Source organism: Pecten maximus, chromosome 18, assembly GCF_902652985.1.
Source record: "Pecten maximus chromosome 18, xPecMax1.1, whole genome shotgun sequence".
Taxonomy (NCBI): domain Eukaryota; kingdom Metazoa; phylum Mollusca; class Bivalvia; order Pectinida; family Pectinidae; genus Pecten; species Pecten maximus.
The window spans coordinates 24673142-24695634 of NC_047032.1; positions in this window are offsets into that span (position 1 = coordinate 24673142).

Genomic DNA, 22493 nt, shown 5'->3' on the forward strand with positions numbered 1-22493 from the left:
CACATCAAAAAAATTTAACCAAAAACCAAAACCACAACACACATTACAACCACCCACACATTTAGCAACCACATCAAACATTTACACGCACACCACACAGTTACAACACTTACCCACACCAATACAGTTACAACCACTCACATCACACATTTAAACAACACCCACCAAACATTACAAAAACCACACCACCTTTACAACCCACACCACATTTACAACCACACACAAAGTTACACCACATCACACATTTACAACCACAGCACCACACATTTACTCAAACCACATCACCATTTACACAACCACACAGTTACACCACACCGCAAATGTACACCACACACACATTTACGGTCACACCACACTTTACACCACAACACTGACATTTAACAACAAACCACAACTTTACAACACACCACACATTTACCCACACCAAACAGTTACAACCACACACACATTTACACCACACCCACACATGTACACACACAACCACACATTTACACCACAACCACATTTACCAACACACCACACACATTTACAAAACCACATCACATATTTTACACACACCACAACATTTAAACCACACCACACATTTACACCACACCACACATTTACCCACATCACACATTTACACGTTCACCAACACATTTACACCACACCACCATTTACACCACACCACACATGTACACCACACCACACAGGACACCACACCCACACATTGACACCCACACACCACCACCTTCACGCCCCAACCACATTACACCACACCACACTTACACCACACCACACATGACAACCAAAACCCCCCACAACACACACCACACATTACACCACACCACCAGTACACCAAAACACCACACATTGACACCACCCCAAACACAGGGACACCAACACCACAAAACACCACACCACACTTTACACCAACACACAGGACACCACACCACACATTTACACCACCCCACACACAATTACACCACACACACATTTACACCAAACCCACATTACACCAAAACACAAAATTACACCCCCCACACATTACACCACATCCCACATTTACCCCAACACACACATTTACACCCACACCACACATTTACACCACCCCCACATTTACAACACCACACTTACACCACACACACATTACAGAAAACCAACCACACATTACACACACCACACAGTTAACACCACAACACACATTTACACCACAACACACATACACCACACCACACATTTACACCACACCACACATTTAACACCACACCACACAGTTACACCACACCATACAGTAAAAAAAACACCACACATTTACACCACACCACACATTTACACCACACATTTACACCACATCACCACCACCTCACCACCACAACACACATTTACACCACACCACACATTGACACCACACCACACATTTACACCACACCCACACATTTACACCACATCACCACCACCTCACCGTCACAACACACATTTACACCACATCACACATTTACACCACACCACACATTTACACCACACCACACATTTACACCACACCACACATTTACACCACACCACACATTTACACCACACCACAAACATTACACCACCCAACCACATTACACCACCACCACACATTTATACCACACCACACATTTACACCACACACACATTACACCACACCACACATTTACACCACACCACACATTTACACCACACCACACAGTTACACCACATCACACATTTACACACACCACACATTTACACCACACCACACCACACATTACACCACACCACATTACACCACACCACACATTAACCACACACACATTTACACACACAACATTACACCACACGACACACATTACACCACACCACACATTTAACACCACACACACTTTACACCACACACACATTTACCACACCCATAACATACAACACACCACACAGATTACCACACACATTACCACACCACACATTTACACCACACCACACATGTACACCACACCACACATTTACACCACACCACACATTTACACCACATCACACATTTACACCACACCACACATTTACACCACATCACACATTTACACAACACCACACCACACATTTACACCACACCACACATTTACACCACACCACACAATTACACCACATCACACATTTACACCACACCACACATTTACACCACACCACACATTTACACCACATCACCCAGGTACACCACATCACACAGTTACACCACACCACACATTTACACCACATCACACAGTTACACTACACCACACCACACATTTACACCACACCACACATTTACACCCACACCACACAATTACACCACACCAAACATTTACACCACACCACACATTTACACCTCACCACACATTTACACTACACCACACCACACATTTACACCACACCACACCACACATTTACACCACCACACCACAGTTACACTACACCACACAATTACACTACACCACACCACACCACACATTTACACCACACCACACATGTACACCACACCACACATTTACGCCACACCACACATTTTACACCACACCACACATTTACACCACACCACACATTTACGCCACACCACACATTTACACCACACCACACATTTACGCCACACCACACATTTACACTACACTACACATTTACACCACACCACACATTTACACCACACCACACATTTACACTACACCACACATTTACACCACACCACACATTTACGCCACACCACACATTTACGCCACACCACACATTTACACCACACCACACATTTACACCACACCACACATTTACACACACACACATTTACACTACACCACACATTTACACTACACCACACATTACACCACACCACACAGTTACACCACACCACACATTTACACCACACCACACATTTACACCACACCACACATTTACACCACACATTACACCACATCACACATTTACACCACACATTACACCACATCACACATTTACACCACACCCACATTTACACCACACCACACATTTACACCACACCACACATTTACACCACACCACAAATTTACACCACATCACACATTTACACCACACCACACATTTACACCACACCACACATTTACACCACATCACCACCACCTCACCACTACACCACACATTTACACCACACCACACATTTACACCACACCACACCACACATTTACACCACATCACACATTTACACCACACCACACATTTACACCACACCACACATTTACACCACATCACACAGTTACACCACACCACACATTTACACCACACCACACATTTACACCACATCACACATTTACACCACACCACACATTTACACCACACCACACATTTACACCACACCACACATTTACACCACATCACACATTTACACCACATCACACATTTACACCACACCACACAGTTACACCACATCACACATTTACACCACACCACACATTTACACCACGCCACACATTTACACCATCTCACCACTACTTTACGCCGCATCACACACGACCACTTTTCATTTCTTTGCAACCTACCTTTTAGAACCGTACGATTTAGATCCGTACGATTTAGATTAGTTCGTTTTAGATTAGTTTATTTTAGATTAGTTCCGTTTAGATTAGTACGTTTTAGATTAGTTCGTTTTAGAATCGTACGTTTTAGATTAGTTAGCTTTGGATTAAATCGTTTTAGATTAAATCGTTTTAGATTAGTTCCTTTTAGATTAGTTCATTTTAGATTAGTTCGGTTTAGATTAGTTCGTTTTAGATTAGTTAGTTTTAGATTAAATCGTTTTAGATTAAATCGTTTTAGATTAGTTCGTTTTAGATCCGTTCGTTTTAGATGAGTTCGTTTTAGATTAGTTCGTTTTAGATTAGTTCGTTTTAGATTAGTTCGGTTTAGATTAGTTCGTTTTAGATTAGTTCGTTTTAGATCCGTTCGTTTTAGATTAGTTCGTTTTAGATTAGTTTGTTTTAGATTAGTTTATTTTAGATTAGTTCGTTTTAGATTAGTTCGTTTTAGATCCGTTCGTTTTAGATTAGTTCGTTTTAGATTAGTTCGTTTTAGATTAGTTCGTTTTCGATTAGTTCGTTTTAGATTAAATCGTTTTAGATTAGTTCGTTTTAGATCCGTTCGTTTTAGATTAGTTCGTTTTAGATTAGTTCGTTTTAGATTAGTTCGTTTTCGATTAGTTCGTTTTAGATTAAATCGTTTTAGATCCGTTCGTTTTAGATTAGTTCATTTTAGATTAGTTCGTTTTAGATCCGTTCGTTTTAGATTAGTTCGTTTTAGATTAGTTCGTTTTAGATTAGTTCGGTTTAGATTAGTTCGGTTTAGATTAGTTCGTTTTAGATTAGTTCGTTTTAGATTAAATCGTTTTAGATTAGTTTATTTTAGATTAGTTCATTTTAGATTAGTTCGTTTTAGATTAGTTCGTTTTAGATTAGTTTATTTTAGATTAGTTCGTTTTAGATTAGTTCGTTTTAGATTAGTTCGTTTTAGATGAGTTCGTTTTAGATCCGTTCGTTTTAGATTAGTTCGTTTTAGATTAGTTTATTTTAGATTAGTTCGTTTTAGAATCGTACGTTTTAGATTAGTTCGTTTTAGATTAGTTCGTTTTCGATTAGTTCGTTTTAGATTAAATCGTTTTAGATTAGTTTATTTTAGATTAGTTTATTTTAGATTAGTTCGTTTTAGATTAGTTCGTTTTAGATTAGTTTATTTTAGATTAGTTCGTTTTAGATTAGTACGTTTTAGATCCGTTCGTTTTAGATTAGTTCGTTTTAGATTAGTTCGTTTTAGATTAGTTCGTTTTAGATTAGTTCGTTTTAGATTAGTTCGTTTTAGATCCGTTCGTTTTAGATTAGTTCGTTTTAGATTAGTTTATTTTAGATTAGTTCGTTTTAGAATCGTACGTTTTAGATTAGTTCGTTTTAGATTAGTTCGTTTTAGATTAGTTCGTTTTAGATCCGTTCGTTTTAGATTAGTTCGTTTTAGATTAGTTCGTTTTAGATTAGTTCGTTTTAGATTAGTTCGTTTTAGATTAGTTCGTTTTAGATCCGTTCGTTTTAGATTAGTTCGTTTTAGATTAGTTTATTTTAGATTAGTTCGTTTTAGAATCGTACGTTTTAGATTAGTTCGTTTTAGATTAGTTCGTTTTCGATTAGTTCGTTTTAGATTAAATCGTTTTAGATTAGTTCGTTTTAGATCCGTTCGTTTTAGATTAGTTCGTTTTAGATTAGTTCGTTTTAGATTAGTTCGTTTTCGATTAGTTCGTTTTAGATTAAATCGTTTTAGATCCGTTCGTTTTAGATTAGTTCATTTTAGATTAGTTCGTTTTAGATCCGTTCGTTTTAGATTAGTTCGTTTTAGATTAGTTCGGTTTAGATTAGTTCGGTTTAGATTAGTTCGTTTTAGATTAGTTCGTTTTAGATTAAATCGTTTTAGATTAGTTTATTTTAGATTAGTTCATTTTAGATTAGTTCGTTTTAGATTAGTTCGTTTTAGATTAGTTTATTTTAGATTAGTTCATTTTAGATTAGTTCGTTTTAGATTAGTTCGTTTTAGATTAGTTTGTTTTAGATTAGTTCGTTTTAGATTAGTTCGTTTTCGATTAGTTCGTTTTAGATTAGTTCGTTTTAGATCCGTTCGTTTTAGATTAGTTCGTTTTAGATTAGTGTCACGACGTCGTGACAGTTGTATATGTATAATGTGTGACTTCTTGGTTTTGTGATTGTAAAACTGAAGGGGTAATTATTTTAGTGATAGGTTATTTACGGTAATTCAGTATTGAGCCTAGACTGAGGGTGGAATAGATGTATTACAAGAGATATTACGGTATTTTATGGGGTTTAACTATAATACAGCATGGCCTGTTTACTCAGTTCTGATTGGCCTATGCTCAGAGTGTCAACCAATCGGAGCACGCCTTGCTCTGGGTTGGGTGAAGCACATGGAGAAAATGGCGAGGGACGGACGGCCACATTTTGGGCCATAGAAAATACGCATTAGGATGAGATAAAAGGGAGTTCAGGACGTTCCCAGGGGTGAGTCCAAAACTGTAAAACTTGTATTTTCCATTGGTATTAATTGTATAAGCTGTCAAGTCCATATTTTTGTGTATTTTTACATAACATGACTTGGTGAAACAGCGGTGTAAAATTCACGTGAGGAAATCTATGGAATTGTGTTTTGAAGTAATATAATGACCACTGTGTGGCAATAGGAATAAATGTTAGCTCTAGAAACTGTTTATATAGCGAGACAAGATAGGTTAGAAGTTATTTTTGTAATATAAGTTGTAAAAGTAAGTTACGGTATTGATTGCAGATTTTGCCGAACTGCGGTATTGTTTGGTCACGGCACAGTAGTGAGAAATGTTATTGTTTGTTTTATATAGTTCAATTGATATGACCAGACTACAGTATGGGCTCGGGCTGAGTGAGTAGCCCGGACGCCTGGATATGGGTGCCATGTTTCCGTCCGGCGACAGGTAGTGTTCCGGAGGAGTGCCCACATGTGATGTCCTCGTCGCCCGTTTGTATGACCCACGGCTTTTCCTGGGACAGCTAATTCCAGCTTCGGGATGATCGTCGTTGCATACCAAACACGATACGGCCCAAGACAGGTGTTGTGGAGAGCACCGGATCGTGCCAACCCAGTAGAACTAGGTTACATCACAGGGACACGTTACAATAATAATGTATGTATAAAATATATGGGGGGTCGATATAAACATAACACAAGGGACGAAGCTCCGATTCTGGAAATCCCAGGGCGCCAATTTCAAATATAAATTAACAACACTTACTTTCAGTCTTTTTTCACGGGAATTGCTGCTATCGTTTCGTTATAAGTTATAATTTTTACACATATAATCCTTAATTGTCCATCTGTTCTCATACTCCCCATTTTAAAGCACTTTGTCGGAAGTTTTTAATATTCCCTCCAAAAAAGTGATGCTATGGACCGGAAGTTGCGCAACACCTTGGCAGGTCCGCAGAAACGTTGTATCATTGAATATATCATATCACAATCTACTTAGAAAAGGCCTTTCCTAATTATGGAATACGTTTGATAATTTTCTGATCACACATAAAGCGATTAATTAACGATCACTCACCAAGACACGATATCAGTCATATTTGATTAAAAAACTCCGCCAAAATTATTCACTGCGGATATGACTCTTTCCGATTGCCTCGGGAGTTTTCTTACCTTTGGCTGCTATTGTCCATCACCTTCCGAAAGTTATAGATTAGTTCGTTATAGATGAGTTCGTTTTAGATTAGTTCGTTATAGATTAGTTCGTTTTAGATGAGTTCGTTTTAGATTAGTTCGTTATAGATTAGTTCGTTTTAGATTAGTTTGTTTTAGATTAGTTTGTTTTAGATTAGTTTGTTTTAGATTAGTTTGTTTTAGATTAGTTCGTTTTAGATCCGTTCGTTTTAGATTAGTTCGTTTTAGATTAGTTCGTTTTAGATTAGTTCGGTTTAGATTAGTTCCTTTTAGATTAGTTCGGTTTAGATTAGTTCGTTTTAGATCCGTTCGTTTTAGATCCGTTCGTTTTAGATTAGTTCGGTTTAGATTAGTTCGTTTTAGATTAGTTCGGTTTAGATTAGTTCCTTTTAGATTAGTTCGTTTTAGATTAGTTCGTTTTAGATTAGTTCCTTTTAGATTAGTTCGTTTTAGATTAGTTCGGTTTAGATTAGTTCGTTTTAGATTAGTTCGTTTTAGATTAGTTCCTTTTAGATTAGTTCGTTTTAGATTAGTTCGTTTTAGATTAGTTCGTTTTAGATTAGTTCGGTTTAGATTAGTTCGTTTTAGATTAGTTCGTTTTAGATTAGTTCGTTTTAGATTAGTTCGTTTTAGATTAGTTCGTTTTAGATCCGTTCGTTTTAGATCCGTTCGTTTTAGATTAGTTTGTTTTAGATTAGTTTGTTTTAGATTAGTTTATTTTAGATCCGTTCGTTTTAGATTAGTTCGTTTTAGATCCGTTCGTTTTAGATTAGTTCGTTTAGATTAGTTCGTTTTAGATCAGTTCGTTTTAGATTATTTCGTTTTAGAATCGTACGTTTGAGATTAGTTAGTTTTAGATTAGTTAGTTTTAGATTAGTTCGTTTTAGATTAGTTCTTTTTAGATTAGTTAGTTTTAGATTAGTTAGTTTTAGATTAGTTCGTTTTAGATTAGTTAGTTTTAGATGAGTTCGTTTTAGATTAGTTCGTTTTAGATTAAATCGTTTTAGATTAGTTCGTTTAAGATTAGTTAGTTTTAGATGAGTTCGTTTTAGATTAGTTCGTTTTAGATTAAATCGTTTTAGATTAGTTCGTTTAAGATTAGTTAGTTTTAGATGAGTTCGTTTTAGATTAGTTCGTTTTAGATTAAATCGTTTTAGATGAGTTCGTTTTAGATTAGTTCGTTTTAGATTAAATCGTTTTAGATTAGTTCGTTTAAGATTAGTTAGTTTTAGATTAGTTCGTTATAGATTAGTTCGTTTTAGATCCGTTCGTTTTAGATCCGTTCGTTTTAGATTAGTTCGTTTTAGATGAGTTCGTTTTAGATTAGTTCGTTTTAGATTAGTTCGTTTTAGATTAGTTTGTTTTAGATCCGTTCCTTTTAGATTAGTTCGTTTTAGATCCGTTCGTTTTAGATTAGTTCGTTTTAGATGAGTTCGTTTTAGATTAGTTCGTTTTAGATTAGTTCGTTTTAGATTAGTTCGTTTTAGATTAAATCGTTTTAGATTAGTTCGTTTAAGATTAGTTAGTTTTAGATTAGTTCGTTATAGATTAGTTCGTTTTAGATTAGTTCGTTTTAGATGAGTTCGTTTTAGATTAGTTCGTTTTAGATTAGTTCGTTTTAGATTAGTTTGTTTTAGATCCGTTCCTTTTAGATTAGTTCGTTTTAGATCCGTTCGTTTTAGATTAGTTCGTTTTAGATGAGTTCGTTTTAGATTAGTTCGTTTTAGATTAGTTCGTTTTAGATTAGTTCGTTTTAGATTAAATCGTTTTAGATTAGTTCGTTTAAGATTAGTTCGTTATAGATTAGTTCGTTTAAGATTAGTTAGTTTTAGATGAGTTCGTTTTAGATTAGTTCGTTTTAGATTAAATCGTTTTAGATTAGTTCGTTTAAGATTAGTTCGTTATAGATTAGTTCGTTTTAGATCCGTTCGTTTTAGATTAGTTCGTTTTAGATTAGTTAGTTTTAGATTAGTTCGTTTTAGATTAGTTCGTTTTAGATTAAATCGTTTTAGATTAGTTCGTTTAAGATTAGTTCGTTATAGATTAGTTCGTTTAAGATTAGTTAGTTTTAGATGAGTTCGTTTTAGATTAGTTCGTTATAGATTAGTTCGTTTTAGATCCGTTCGTTTTAGATTAGTTCGTTTTAGATTAGTTCGTTTTAGATTAGTTCGTTTTAGATTAGTTCGTTTTAGATTAGTTCGTTTTAGATTAGTTCGTTTTTGATCCGTTCGTTTTAGATTAGTTTGTTTTAGATTAGTTCGTTTTAGATTAGTTCGTTTTAGATTAGTTCGTTTTAGATCCGTTCGTTTTAGATTAGTTTGTTTTAGATTAGTTCGTTTTAGATTAGTTCGTTTTAGATCCGTTCGTTTTAGATTAGTTCCTTTTAGATCCGTTCGTTTTAGATTAGTTCGTTTTAGATTAGTTCGTTTTAGATTAGTTCGTTTTAGATTAGTTCGTTTTAGATTAGTTTGTTTTAGATCCGTTCGTTTTAGATTAGTTCGTTTTAGATTAGTTTGTTTTAGATCCGTTCGTTTTAGATTAGTTCGTTTTAGATGAGTTCGTTTTAGATCCGTTCGTTTTAGATTAGTTTGTTTTAGATTAGTTCGTTTTAGATTAGTTCGTTTTAGATCCGTTCGTTTTAGATTAGTTCCTTTTAGATCCGTTCGTTTTAGATTAGTTCGTTTTAGATTAGTTCGTTTTAGATTAGTTCGTTTTAGATTAGTTCGTTTTAGATTAGTTCGTTTTAGATTAGTTTGTTTTAGATCCGTTCGTTTTAGATTAGTTCGGTTTAGATTAGTTCGTTTTAGATTAGTTCGTTTTAGATTAAATCGTTTTAGATTAGTTCGTTTTAGATTAGTTCCTTTTAGATTAGTTCGTTTTAGATTAGTTCGTTTTAGATTAGTTCGTTTTAGATTAGTTCGTTTTAGATGAGTTCGGTTTAGATTAGTTCCTTTTAGATTAGTTCGTTTTAGATTAGTTCGTTTTAGATTAGTTCGTTTTAGATTAGTTCGTTTTAGATCCGTTCGTTTTAGATTAGTTAGTTTTAGATTAGTTCGTTTTAGATTAGTTCGTTTTAGATCCGTTCGTTTTAGATTAGTTAGTTTTAGATTAGTTCGTTTTAGATTAGTTCGGTTTAGATTAGTTCGTTTTAGATTAGTTCGTTTTAGATTAAATCGTTTTAGATTAGTTCGTTTTAGATTAGTTCCTTTTAGATTAAATCGTTTTAGATTAGTTCGTTTTAGATTAGTTCGTTTTAGATTAGTTAGTTTTAGATTAGTTCGTTTTAGATTAGTTCGGTTTAGATTAGTTCGTTTTAGATTAGTTCGTTTTAGATTAAATCGTTTTAGATTAGTTCGTTTTAGATTAGTTCCTTTTAGATTAAATCGTTTTAGATTAGTTTGTTTTAGATTAGTTCGTTTTAGATTAGTTCCTTTTAGATTAAATCGTTTTAGATTAGTTTGTTTTAGATCCGTTCCTTTTAGATTAGTTCGTTTTAGATCCGTACGATTTAGATTAGTTCGTTTTAGATCCGTTCGTTTTAGATCCGTTCGTTTTAGATTAGTTCGTTTTAGATTAGTTTGTTTTAGATTAGTTCGTTTTAGATGAGTTTATTTTAGATGAGTTTATTTTAGATTAGTTCGTTTTAGATTAGTTCGTTTTAGATTAGTTCGTTTTAGATTAGTTCATTTTAGATGAGTTCGTTTTCGATTAGTTCGTTTTAGATTAGTTCATTTTAGATTAGTTCATTTTAGATTAGTTCGTTTTAGATGAGTTCGTTATAGATTAGTTCGTTTTAGATTAGTTCGTTTTAGATGAGTTCGTTTTAGATGAGTTCGTTTTAGATTAGTTCGTTTTAGATTAGTTCATTTTAGATTAGTTCGTTTTAGATTAGTTCGTTTTAGATTAGTTCGGTTTAGATTAGTTCGTTTTAGATTAGTTCGTTTTAGATTAGTTTGTTTTAGATTAGTTCGTTTTAGATTAGTTCCTTTTAGATTAAATCGTTTTAGATTAGTTTGTTTTAGATCCGTTCCTTTTAGATTAGTTCGTTTTAGATCCGTACGATTTAGATTAGTTCGTTTTAGATCCGTTCGTTTTAGATCCGTTCGTTTTAGATTAGTTCGTTTTAGATTAGTTCGTTTTAGATTAGTTTGTTTTAGATTAGTTCGTTTTAGATGAGTTTATTTTAGATGAGTTTATTTTAGATTAGTTCGTTTTAGATTAGTTCGTTTTAGATCCGTTCGTTTTAGATTAGTTTTAGATTAGTTCGTTTTAGATTAGTTCGTTTTAGATTAGTTCGTTTTAGATCCGTTCGTTTTAGATTAGTTCGTTTTAGATCCGTTCGTTTTAGATCCGTTCGTTTTAGATTAGTTCGTTTTAGATTAGTTTGTTTTAGATTAGTTCGTTTTAGATGAGTTTATTTTAGATGAGTTTATTTTAGATTAGTTCGTTTTAGATTAGTTCGTTTTAGATTAGTTCGTTTTAGATTAGTTCGTTTTAGATTAGTTCGTTTTAGATCCGTTCGTTTTAGATTAGTTCGTTTTAGATCCGTTCGTTTTAGATCCGTTCGTTTTAGATTAGTTTGTTTTAGATTAGTTCGTTTTAGATTAGTTCGTTTTAGATTAGTTCGTTTTAGATTAGTTCGTTTTAGATGAGTTCGTGTTAGATCCGTTCGTTTTAGATCCGTTCGTTTGAGATTAGTTCGTTTTAGATTAGTTCCTTTTAGATTAGTTCGTTTTAGATTAGTTCGTTTTAGATTAGTTCGTTTTAGATTAGTTCGGTTTAGATTAGTTCCTTTTAGATTAGTTCGTTTTAGATTAGTTCGTTTTAGATTAGTTCGGTTTAGATTAGTTCCTTTTAGATTAGTTCGTTTTAGATTAGTTCGTTTTAGATTAGTTCGTTTTAGATTAGTTCGGTTTAGATTAGTTCCTTTTAGATTAGTTCGTTTTAGATTAGTTCGTTTTAGATTAGTTCGTTTTAGATTAGTTCGTTTTAGATCCGTTCGTTTTAGATCCGTTCGTTTTAGATTAGTTAGTTTTAGATTAGTTCGGTTTAGATTAGTTCCTTTTAGATTAGTTCGTTTTAGATTAGTTCGTTTTAGATTAGTTCGTTTTAGATTAGTTCGTTTTACATTAGTTCGTTTTAGATTAGTTCGTTTTAGATTAGTTCGGTTTAGATTAGTTCGTTTTAGATTAGTTCGTTTTAGATCCGTTCGTTTTAGATTAGTTCCTTTTAGATCCGTTCGTTTTAGATCCGTTCGTTTTAGATTAGTTCGTTTTAGATCCGTTCGTTTTAGATCCGTTCATTTTAGATTAGTTTGTTTTAGATTAGTTCGTTTTAGATTAGTTCGTTTTAGATTAGTACGATTTAGATTAGTTCGTTTTAGATTAGTTCCTTTTAGATTAGTTCGTTTTAGATCCGTTCGTTTTAGATTAGTTCCTTTTAGATCCGTTCGTTTTAGATCCGTTCGTTTTAGATTAGTTCGTTTTAGATCCGTTCGTTTTAGATCCGTTCATTTTAGATTAGTTTGTTTTAGATTAGTTCGTTTTAGATTAGTTCGTTTTAGATTAGTTCGATTTAGATTAGTTCCTTTTAGATTAGTTCGTTTTAGATTAGTTTATTTTAGATTAGTTCGTTAATGGCTTTATATGATGACGATAAAGACACATGAAAAGTGTACAATACAGTTTTCTACCTGAAGGATTTCACCAGTACTCAGTAAAAGGTTTTGTTTATGTTATATAGATTTTTGTTAGTTAATGTAATTCCTGCACATCAAAATAAAATTATGTTCATCTGTTTTGTCTTAATGACAGTTTAGACAGAGTCATTGTTCTCTCGCTATATTACTGTATCTACCAGTCTGGATAGCTTAGTTATGGGTGGAAAGACGGATGTCAGGTAGACAGATTAGGTATTCCATAGGGACAGTCTTTGTCAAATAATGTTGTAGTGTATTGTGATTTGCAAAGTGCTGATATAAAATACAATAACATAAGGAATCTAATGTACCTCTCTCGGATATTGTTGCCTTTAATAAATGATTCTGTGCAAAGTAGTTTTATGGTCATAAGTAGAGTAATTACCCCATATATCCTGGACGTATTTTACCCTGTTAAAACACTTACCGGAATTGCTACAATGCGCAGTCTGTAAATATCATTTTTCTAATATTATATTTTAACCCGTTTTATTCTTTATCTATTTTCTTTTTAACTCTCAAGGTTATGACCTAATTCACAATAATCATGTTATTACTAGTCGACATCCAAACCTCCATACAAAATAGTTTGTTGACATTCTCTGTATCTCTGGATCTAAGATTTCAAAGGCGTCCAATATTCTATTTGTTACTTGGGAACAAGGTCTGTAACAAAAGGTCATAAATATGACATAGTTTCAGTACATGACAGACAATGACATAGATATAAGTGTATATTGGATCCACAACTCCACATGCAGTATACTACAAACACGCGCATCAAATAGATAAAATAACGCTGTACAATTAAGTGTCGGACCAGAAAAATAAACAATCTGGGTTCATATCCTTGGTGAGATAACTGTTTCTGTATATAAATGGGTCTATTTTTAAATTCCAGTTTCACTACTAGAGAATTGAAAACATCTACACATTCCTCTTCGTTACCTTTCTACGCCCACCTTTCTCTTCAGGTACACCTGACGTCCGTGACGTCTATGAAAGTGTCAAGCGAGAGTGATACATGCGTCGCTGGACACTTATTGGGTGATTAATGGTCTTAAAATTAAATTGTGCTAAATCATAACGCACTTATCGTGTAAAACATAATAAACATATACAATGGTCATTTAAATAATATTATTTGTAAATTCAATACGAGTTACTTCCCTTCCATTGCTGGACGTCTACACTGCTTCATATATCATAACTAGAATGCTGTCGTCTTTTCACAGTTTGTGAGAATTTACAAATCTTCATATCTCTTTTGACATGATAATCTGCGACTGAAAGTTCAATGTCCCTGGCGCGAGCCACAGTGGTGAAGAGTCTTGACAACGCGGAATATTTCTTTGTTTTTGTTTTTGTATCGTTATGGAGGTATTGTGGATACACACATTACAGTTCTTGATTGTTGCTTGGCAACATTTGAACAAGTGCGCAACCGTTTTCCACTCTAGAGTTGTACGCCTCGAGCTCCTGGTATTCAATATTTCCCAATTCACCATTCCCAGTCCATCGTTTGATTGTTTCATGCACAAACAAACATCGCCAAATTGTATTGATTATCTAAAATATCAGATTTCGATGATGAGCAAATTAACACTTGGTTAAAGGTACCCACCGGTTTGGGATACTTACTTTAGGCTACATATATCGGGCACGTCGGGAACTTACAGTCCAATGTGTTTTGTAAACATCGTTTGCTTGTTTTGTGATGATCACGCCAAGCACTGTAAATTAGTCAGCAGATTCATTAAATAGCAAGTGGCCATAAACAATTTGAGAAAAGCCACATATTGCTATTTTAATTATAAAGTGTTGATTGAGGTGCTCTAACAAATCTGAATTGATATTAAAAGTTCACTCTCCACAATTAACGACATATTACTCGTAGTTGCATGGTTTCGTGTGAAATTAGTGATATCAGATCTGTTCCTTTGATTGTATCCTGTGAAATGATGATTTATTGGGGGGGGGGGGGGATACGTCATTAAGAACAGAAGAAGGGTAATTCAAATTAAAGATTCAACGCTATATTTGTCTCATACTTTAATTTCCTACAACATACCACTTAATTAATGCCACTCTGTACGTCACTTTTATCAATGAAGTTATTATGTTGTGCACAACATATAATACCATACACTATGAAAATGAAAACGAAATAGACCGTAACGATATCCCATGACAACGAAATAACCCATTATCAGAAAACAAGGCACTATACCATAGCACTATACCGTCGCACTAAAGCATGACGATAGAATATACCAAAACACTATGCCATGACAACGAAATCTAACATGTCCATAATATTCTGTTCGACATTGGAAATATCACTTTACTTCACGAAAAAACAATGGGATACTTGTTAAATATATTACTATTGTCTGTTTCGTTATCATGTCGGGATACGTGTTAAATACATTACTATTGTCTGTTTCATTATAATGTCAGATTACGTGTTAAATACATTACTGTTGTCTGTTTGTTATAATGTCGGGATACGTGTTAAATACATTACTATTGTCTGTTTTGTTATAATGTCGGGATACGTGTTAAATACATTACTGTTGTCTGTTTCGTTATAATGTCGGGATACGTGTTAAATACATTACTATTGTCTGTTTGTTATAATGTCGGGATACGTGTTAAATACATTACTATTGTCTGTTTTGTTATAATGTCGGGATACGTGTTAAATACATTACTATTGTCTGTTTCGTTATAATGTCGGGATACGTGTTAAATACATTACTGTTGTCTGTTTCGTTATAATGTCGGAATACGTGTTAAATACATTACTATTGTCTGTTTCGTTATAATGTCGGGATACGTGTTAAATGTATTACTATTGTCTGTTTCGTTATAATGTCGGTATAGTGTTAAATATATTACTATTGTCTGTTTCGTTATAATGTCGGGATACGTGTTAAATACATTACTGTTGTCTGTTTCGTTATAATGTCAGAATACGTGTTAAATACATTACTATTGTCTGTTTCGTTATAATGTCGGTATAGTGTTAAATATATTACTATTGTCTGTTTGTTATACTGTCGGGATACGTGTTAAATACATTACTGTTGTCTGTTTCGTTATAATGTCGGGATATATGTTAAATACATTACTATTGTCTGTTTCGTTATAATGTCGGGATACGTGTTAAATACATTACTATTGTCTGTTTCGTTATAATGTCGGGATACGTGTTAAATGCATTACTATTGTCTGTTTCGTTATAAAGTCGGGATACGTGTTCAATACATTACTGTTGTCTGTTTGTTATAATGTCGGGATACGTGTTAAATACATTACTATTGTCTGTTTCGTTATAATGTCGGGATACGTGTTAAATACATTACTATTGTCTGTTTCGTTATAATGTCGGGATATATGTTAAATACATTACTATTGTCTGTTTGTTATAATGTCGGGATACATGTTAAATACATTACTATTGTCTGTTTGTTATAATGTCGGGATACGTGTTAAATACATTACTATTGTCTGTTTCGTTATAATGTCGGGATACGTGTTAAATACATTACTATTGTCTGTTTGTTATAATGTCGGGATATATGTTAAATACATTACTATTGTCTGTTTGTTATAATGTCGGGATACATGTTAAATACATTACTATTGTCTGTTTGTTATAATGTCGGGATACGTGTTAAATACATTACTATTGTCTGTTTCGTTATAATGTCGGGATACGTGTTAAATACATTACTATTGTCTGTTTCGTTATAATGTCAGAATACGTGTTAAATACATTACTTTTGTCTGTTTCGTTATAATGTCAGAATACGTGTTAAATACATTACTTTTGTCTGTTTCGTTATAATGTCGGGATACATGTTAAATACATTACTATTGTCTGTTTCGTTATAATGTCGGGATACGTGTTAAATACATTACTATTGTCTGTTTCTTTATAATGTCGGGATACGTGTTAAATACATTACTATTGTCTGTTTCGTTATAATGTCGGGATACGTGTTAAATACATTACTATTGTCTGTTTGTTATAATGTCGGGATACGTGTTAAATACATAACTATTGTCTGTTTGGTTATAATGTCGGGATATATGTTAAATACATTACTATTGTCTGTTTCGTTATAATGTCGGGATACGTGTTAAATATATTACTATTGTCTGTTTGTTATAATGTCAGATTACGTGTTAAATACATTACTATTGTCTGTTTGTTATAATGTCGGTATAGTGTTAAATACATTACTATTGTCTGTTTGTTATAATGTCGGGATACGTGTTAAATACATAACTATTGTCTGTTTGGTTATAATGTCGGGATATATGTTAAATACATTACTATTGTCTGTTTCGTTATAATGTCGGGATACGTGTTAAATATATTACTATTGTCTGTTTGTTATAATGTCAGATTACGTGTTAAATACATTACTATTGTCTGTTTGTTATAATGTCGGTATAGTGTTAAATACATTACTATTGTCTGTTTCGTTATAATGTCGGGATACATGTTAAATACATTACTATTGTCTGTTTGTTATAATATCGGGATACATGTTAAATACATTACTGTTGTATGTTTCGTTATAATGTCGGGATACATGTTAAATACATTACTATTGTCTGTTTTGTTATAATGTCAGGATACGTGTTAACTACATAACTATTGTCTGTTTTGTTATAATATCGGGATACGTGTTAAATACAGTACTGTTGTCTGTTTCGTTATAATGTCGGGATACGTGTTCAATACATTACTATTGTCTGTTTCGTTATAATGTCGGGATACATGTTAAATACATTACTGTTGTCTGTTTCGTTATAATGTCGGGATACATGTTTAATACATTACTGTTGTCTGTTTCGTTATAATATCGGGATACGTGTTAAATACATTACTATTGTCTGTTTCGTTATAATGTCGGAATACGTGTTAAATATATTACTGTTGTCTGTTTCGTTATAATGTCGGTATGGTGTTAAATACATTACTATTGTCTGTTTGTTATAATGTCGGGATACATGTTAAATACATTACTATTTTCTGTTTCGTTATAATGTCGGGATACGTGTTCAATACATTACTATTGTCTGTTTCGTTATAATGTCGGGATACATGTTAAATACATTACTGTTGTCTGTTTCGTTATAATGTCGGGATACATGTTTAATACATTACTGTTGTCTGTTTCGTTATAATATCGGGATACGTGTTAAATACATTACTATTGTCTGTTTCGTTATAATGTCGGAATACGTGTTAAATATATTACTGTTGTCTGTTTCGTTATAATGTCGGTATGGTGTTAAATACATTACTATTGTCTGTTTGTTATAATGTCGGGATACATGTTAAATACATTACTATTTTCTGTTTCGTTATAATGTCGGGATACATGTTAAATATATTACTATTGTCTGTTTCGTTATAATGTCGGTATACGTGTTAAATACATTACTATAGTCTGTTTCGTTATAATGTCAGATTACGTGTTCAATACATTACTATTGTCTGATTCGTTATAATGTTGGAATACGTGTTAAATATATTACTGTTGTCTGTTTCGTTATAATGTCGGGATACGTGTTAAATACATTACTATTGTCTGTTTCGTTATAATGTCGGGATACATGTTAAATACATTACTATTGTCTGTTTCGTTATAATGTCGAGATACGTGTTAAATACATTACTATTTTCTGTTTGTTATAATGTCGGGATACGTGTTAAATACATTACTATTGTCTGTTTCGTTATAATGTCGGGATACATGTTAAATATATTACTGTTGTCTGTTTCGTTATAATGTCGGGATACGTGTTAAATATATTACTGTTGTCTGTTTCGTTATAATGTCGGGATACGTGTTAAATACATTACTGTTGTCTGTTTCGTTATAATGTCGGGATACATGTTAAATATATTACTGTTGTCTGTTTCGTTATAACGTCGGGATACGTGTTAAATACATTACTATTGTCTGTTTCGTTATAATGTCGGAATACGTGTTAAATATATTACTGTAGCATGTTTCGTTATAATGTCGGGTCTACTTCGTTGTTTTAGTGTTTCAGTTCTTGTTACCAAAGGTTAAATGATAAAAAAACATTTCTATTCCAAATACTGAGAGTATTTATAACTTAATGTTCTGGGCAGAGATAGATAACTGCCTGTTCAAAATAATCAAATACGCAATAGGAACGACTTGTATTTGGGACTAAATGCGAAGGGAAGCCTAGAATAGTTTACTAGTTAAATTCTAAGACAACCCCCAAATCCTTAATGCTTAGTGTTACTAAATCCGTAACAGTACACAACAACTGCTAGTTGCAGACATGCTTTGTTTCTCGGAAAATGTAAATTAACAAGATTCCACCTTGAGGACAAATGTGAGCTCATTAATTGTGTCGGTAACACAAACCATTATCGAATGCGTACTGGGCCTTAACATAGAGCGATGATTTTGTGGTTCAGTACGCGACACGATCGTCTTGGTATTTGCATCTCAGCCCATCTACAATGGAATGTTAATACAAAGTTCGTGCTAATACAATATATGGTTATTGTTTAACGACGCGATAAACAAATTAATAAATATGTACGAATCCAGACGGTTTACAATCATTGATATATCATAGAACTAAATAGTGTTGGATGATTTGATGATTCGGTAACTTGATGAATATATTATGAAAAGAAACGTAATAATACGATTCCACCGACAACAAAGAAAACCTACACATTAACCAGATTATAATTTCGACTCACATTCGATGAAAGGGGGACAGACTATGAACAAAAATAGAGATTTGCATGGTGACCTCTGAAAAGTACAAGAAGAATAGGACCAGGTAATCCGGAAGAGAAAGCGTTCTCTGGTTTATCGACGACACCCGTCATACAATTCAAGGTTAATTCAGGTTTACGTCTCAAAATGAGAATTAGGGTCGTGATAACGGATCATCTAGGCAAATCAACAAGCATCAAACTTTTCTGACTTCATATTGCGTTTGGAAATAATACATTTACACACGAGATCACGATGCCCATCATTAAACGTGCATGTTGTCTTTTTCAATCTGTATCTCTCCAAACCTTGTGTTAATTTTTCCGTCAGTAGTCGACACATCACGGAAACTATGATAATAGGTACACGTCCTTCAATAGAAGGCGGGGGAAACACGGATGTTACTATCTAGAAATGGAAATTAACACTTCGGAAAGTTAAGTAAACCCACTTATACCGCTTAGTGGTATGTTGTCCCTGTTGGTTACGATAGAAGTAAAGATCGATGTAAGAGGCTAGTGCTGAAGAACCTGTGGCGTCCTTGATTTGAAGTTATACATGGATATCTGATCAACATTGTCAATAAAGCGTTTGTTATAAATGATAATCGTCACATCGTCAATAGATGGTCTACTACCTATAGGTGAATTCAGGCACTTTGCAAGATCTCAGTTACCTGTTTTTCAACATAACAAACTACGTCTGAACAACAGCTGGGCCAACAGCGGGGCACACTTTGTTCCCTTGGTAATAGTCTGTTGGATGGTGTCGATCAGAAATTCAATCATTCTCACGATTTCATCTTGGGTGTATTTTCTAGGGGCCCTAGAATACACTTAGTGTCTCGTAGGGATGTGATATGGAACTGCGTTACATGTAAACTCATATCGTCGGTGTCATAACGTAGGAACGCAGTAATGTATCAATAGTTTCAGAGTAAAAACATGCCCGAAGCCTTTAATGACATCTACTCACCGATAACTTCATTAGCGCATCACAACGTGGTAGTCATTGATACGAAACAAAAGCCTGCATGTGGTTGTATATGCCTGGAAGGGACACCTCTTATTGTGTTAACGGCCAAATAGGCAATGCTGAAAAAATGTCTTAAAATTACTAAATAGGCCATTCACACATTTTTAACGTCAGTTGATACTTGTAGACGCACCAGCCCAGGAGACATATTCCTGCTTTTAAATTTTATCTACATTACATATAACTATCTGTATACAAATTTGATTTGTAATAGAGCGGAGATATTTCAGGAAAATTTCAAAACCAAAATATATAATAATACATTCGGGCAGTTGTTGATAATGTATATTACTGGTGATTCACTATTTATTTACGTGTCGATCTCACTTTAAACCCATCGAACGCTTTATCCCTGAGCTACATATTTTTATTACAACTGCTCGCACCTACAAATTATCTTCACTAGCGAAACTCTCAGGGAACTTTTAAAGTTAAGATCGAGTGACAGAAACTCATGTTACTGAAATATATAGGAGAACACCATATGTATTTTTTTTTACTGAAATCCCTTTCACATCCTCTCGCTATTGAGTATCTGTTACTCTCTGTTATAGCTATATTGAACGTGATTGTTGTCAATATTTTATATTTACATTCTGGTGTTAATTCTTTATATGGATCGAATGGATTTTTTCATGTCGGCTATAAATAGCACATTAAAATCAGCTGTTACGTGGCTACTTTTACTTTCATCAAAAGTTTGAGCTGACGTTGTTCCATCTGCGTTTGTCAATGTTTGAACAAAGTCAAAACCCCAGAAAAGCCAAAGGACCCGACCAAATCCCCATACGCATCCTAAAGGAAACCTCAACAGACACAGCACACATCCTCACAGTACTATATCAGAAATCCTTAGGCATCACGACCATACCCGCAGACTGGAAAGAAGCAAACATCGTACCTATATACAAGAAAGGCGACAGAGCAAAACCCGCAAACTACAGACTAGTCTCACTCACATCAGTATACCCTCGAAGATATTAGAACACATCATAGTTTCACAGATAATGGACCACCTAGACAAACAGAACATCCTACACGAAAATCAACACGGATTCCGACGAAAACGCTCCTGTGAAACACAACTATTCCTCACAACAGACGACATCACCAAGCACATAAACAACAACAAGACACAAGTGGACATTGCCATACTCGACTTTGCCAAGGCATTTGACAAAGTCGCACACAAACGCCTTTCATCAAAACTACACCACTACGGGATACAGGGGACCACACAGAAATGGATAAACAGCTTCCTGACAGATAGGACACAACAAGTATTAGTAGAAGGCAGAACATCAACATCATCACCAGTCACATCAGGGGTACCACAGGGAACAGTTCTAGGACCAACACTATTTTTAATATTCATCAACGACATAGCAGACCACATTGACTCCACCATCAGACTATTCGCCGACGACTGCGTATTCTACACACCAATCAACACACCAGCAAACCACGAAAAACTACAACACGACCTCAACACAGTGTCAGTGGGCAGACACATGGCAAATGGAATTCAACATTAAGAAATGCGCCATAATGCAAGCCACGAACAAGAACACAACCGAACATTACAACTACCAGATGTCAGGACAAACCTTAGAGATAGTGAAGCACCAGCCATACTTAGGAGTAGAATTAGCAGATACCTTCAAATTCGACATACACATAGACAACACCATCGACAAAGCAAACAGGACACTAGGTTTTTTGAAGAGGAATTTAAGACACTGTCCATT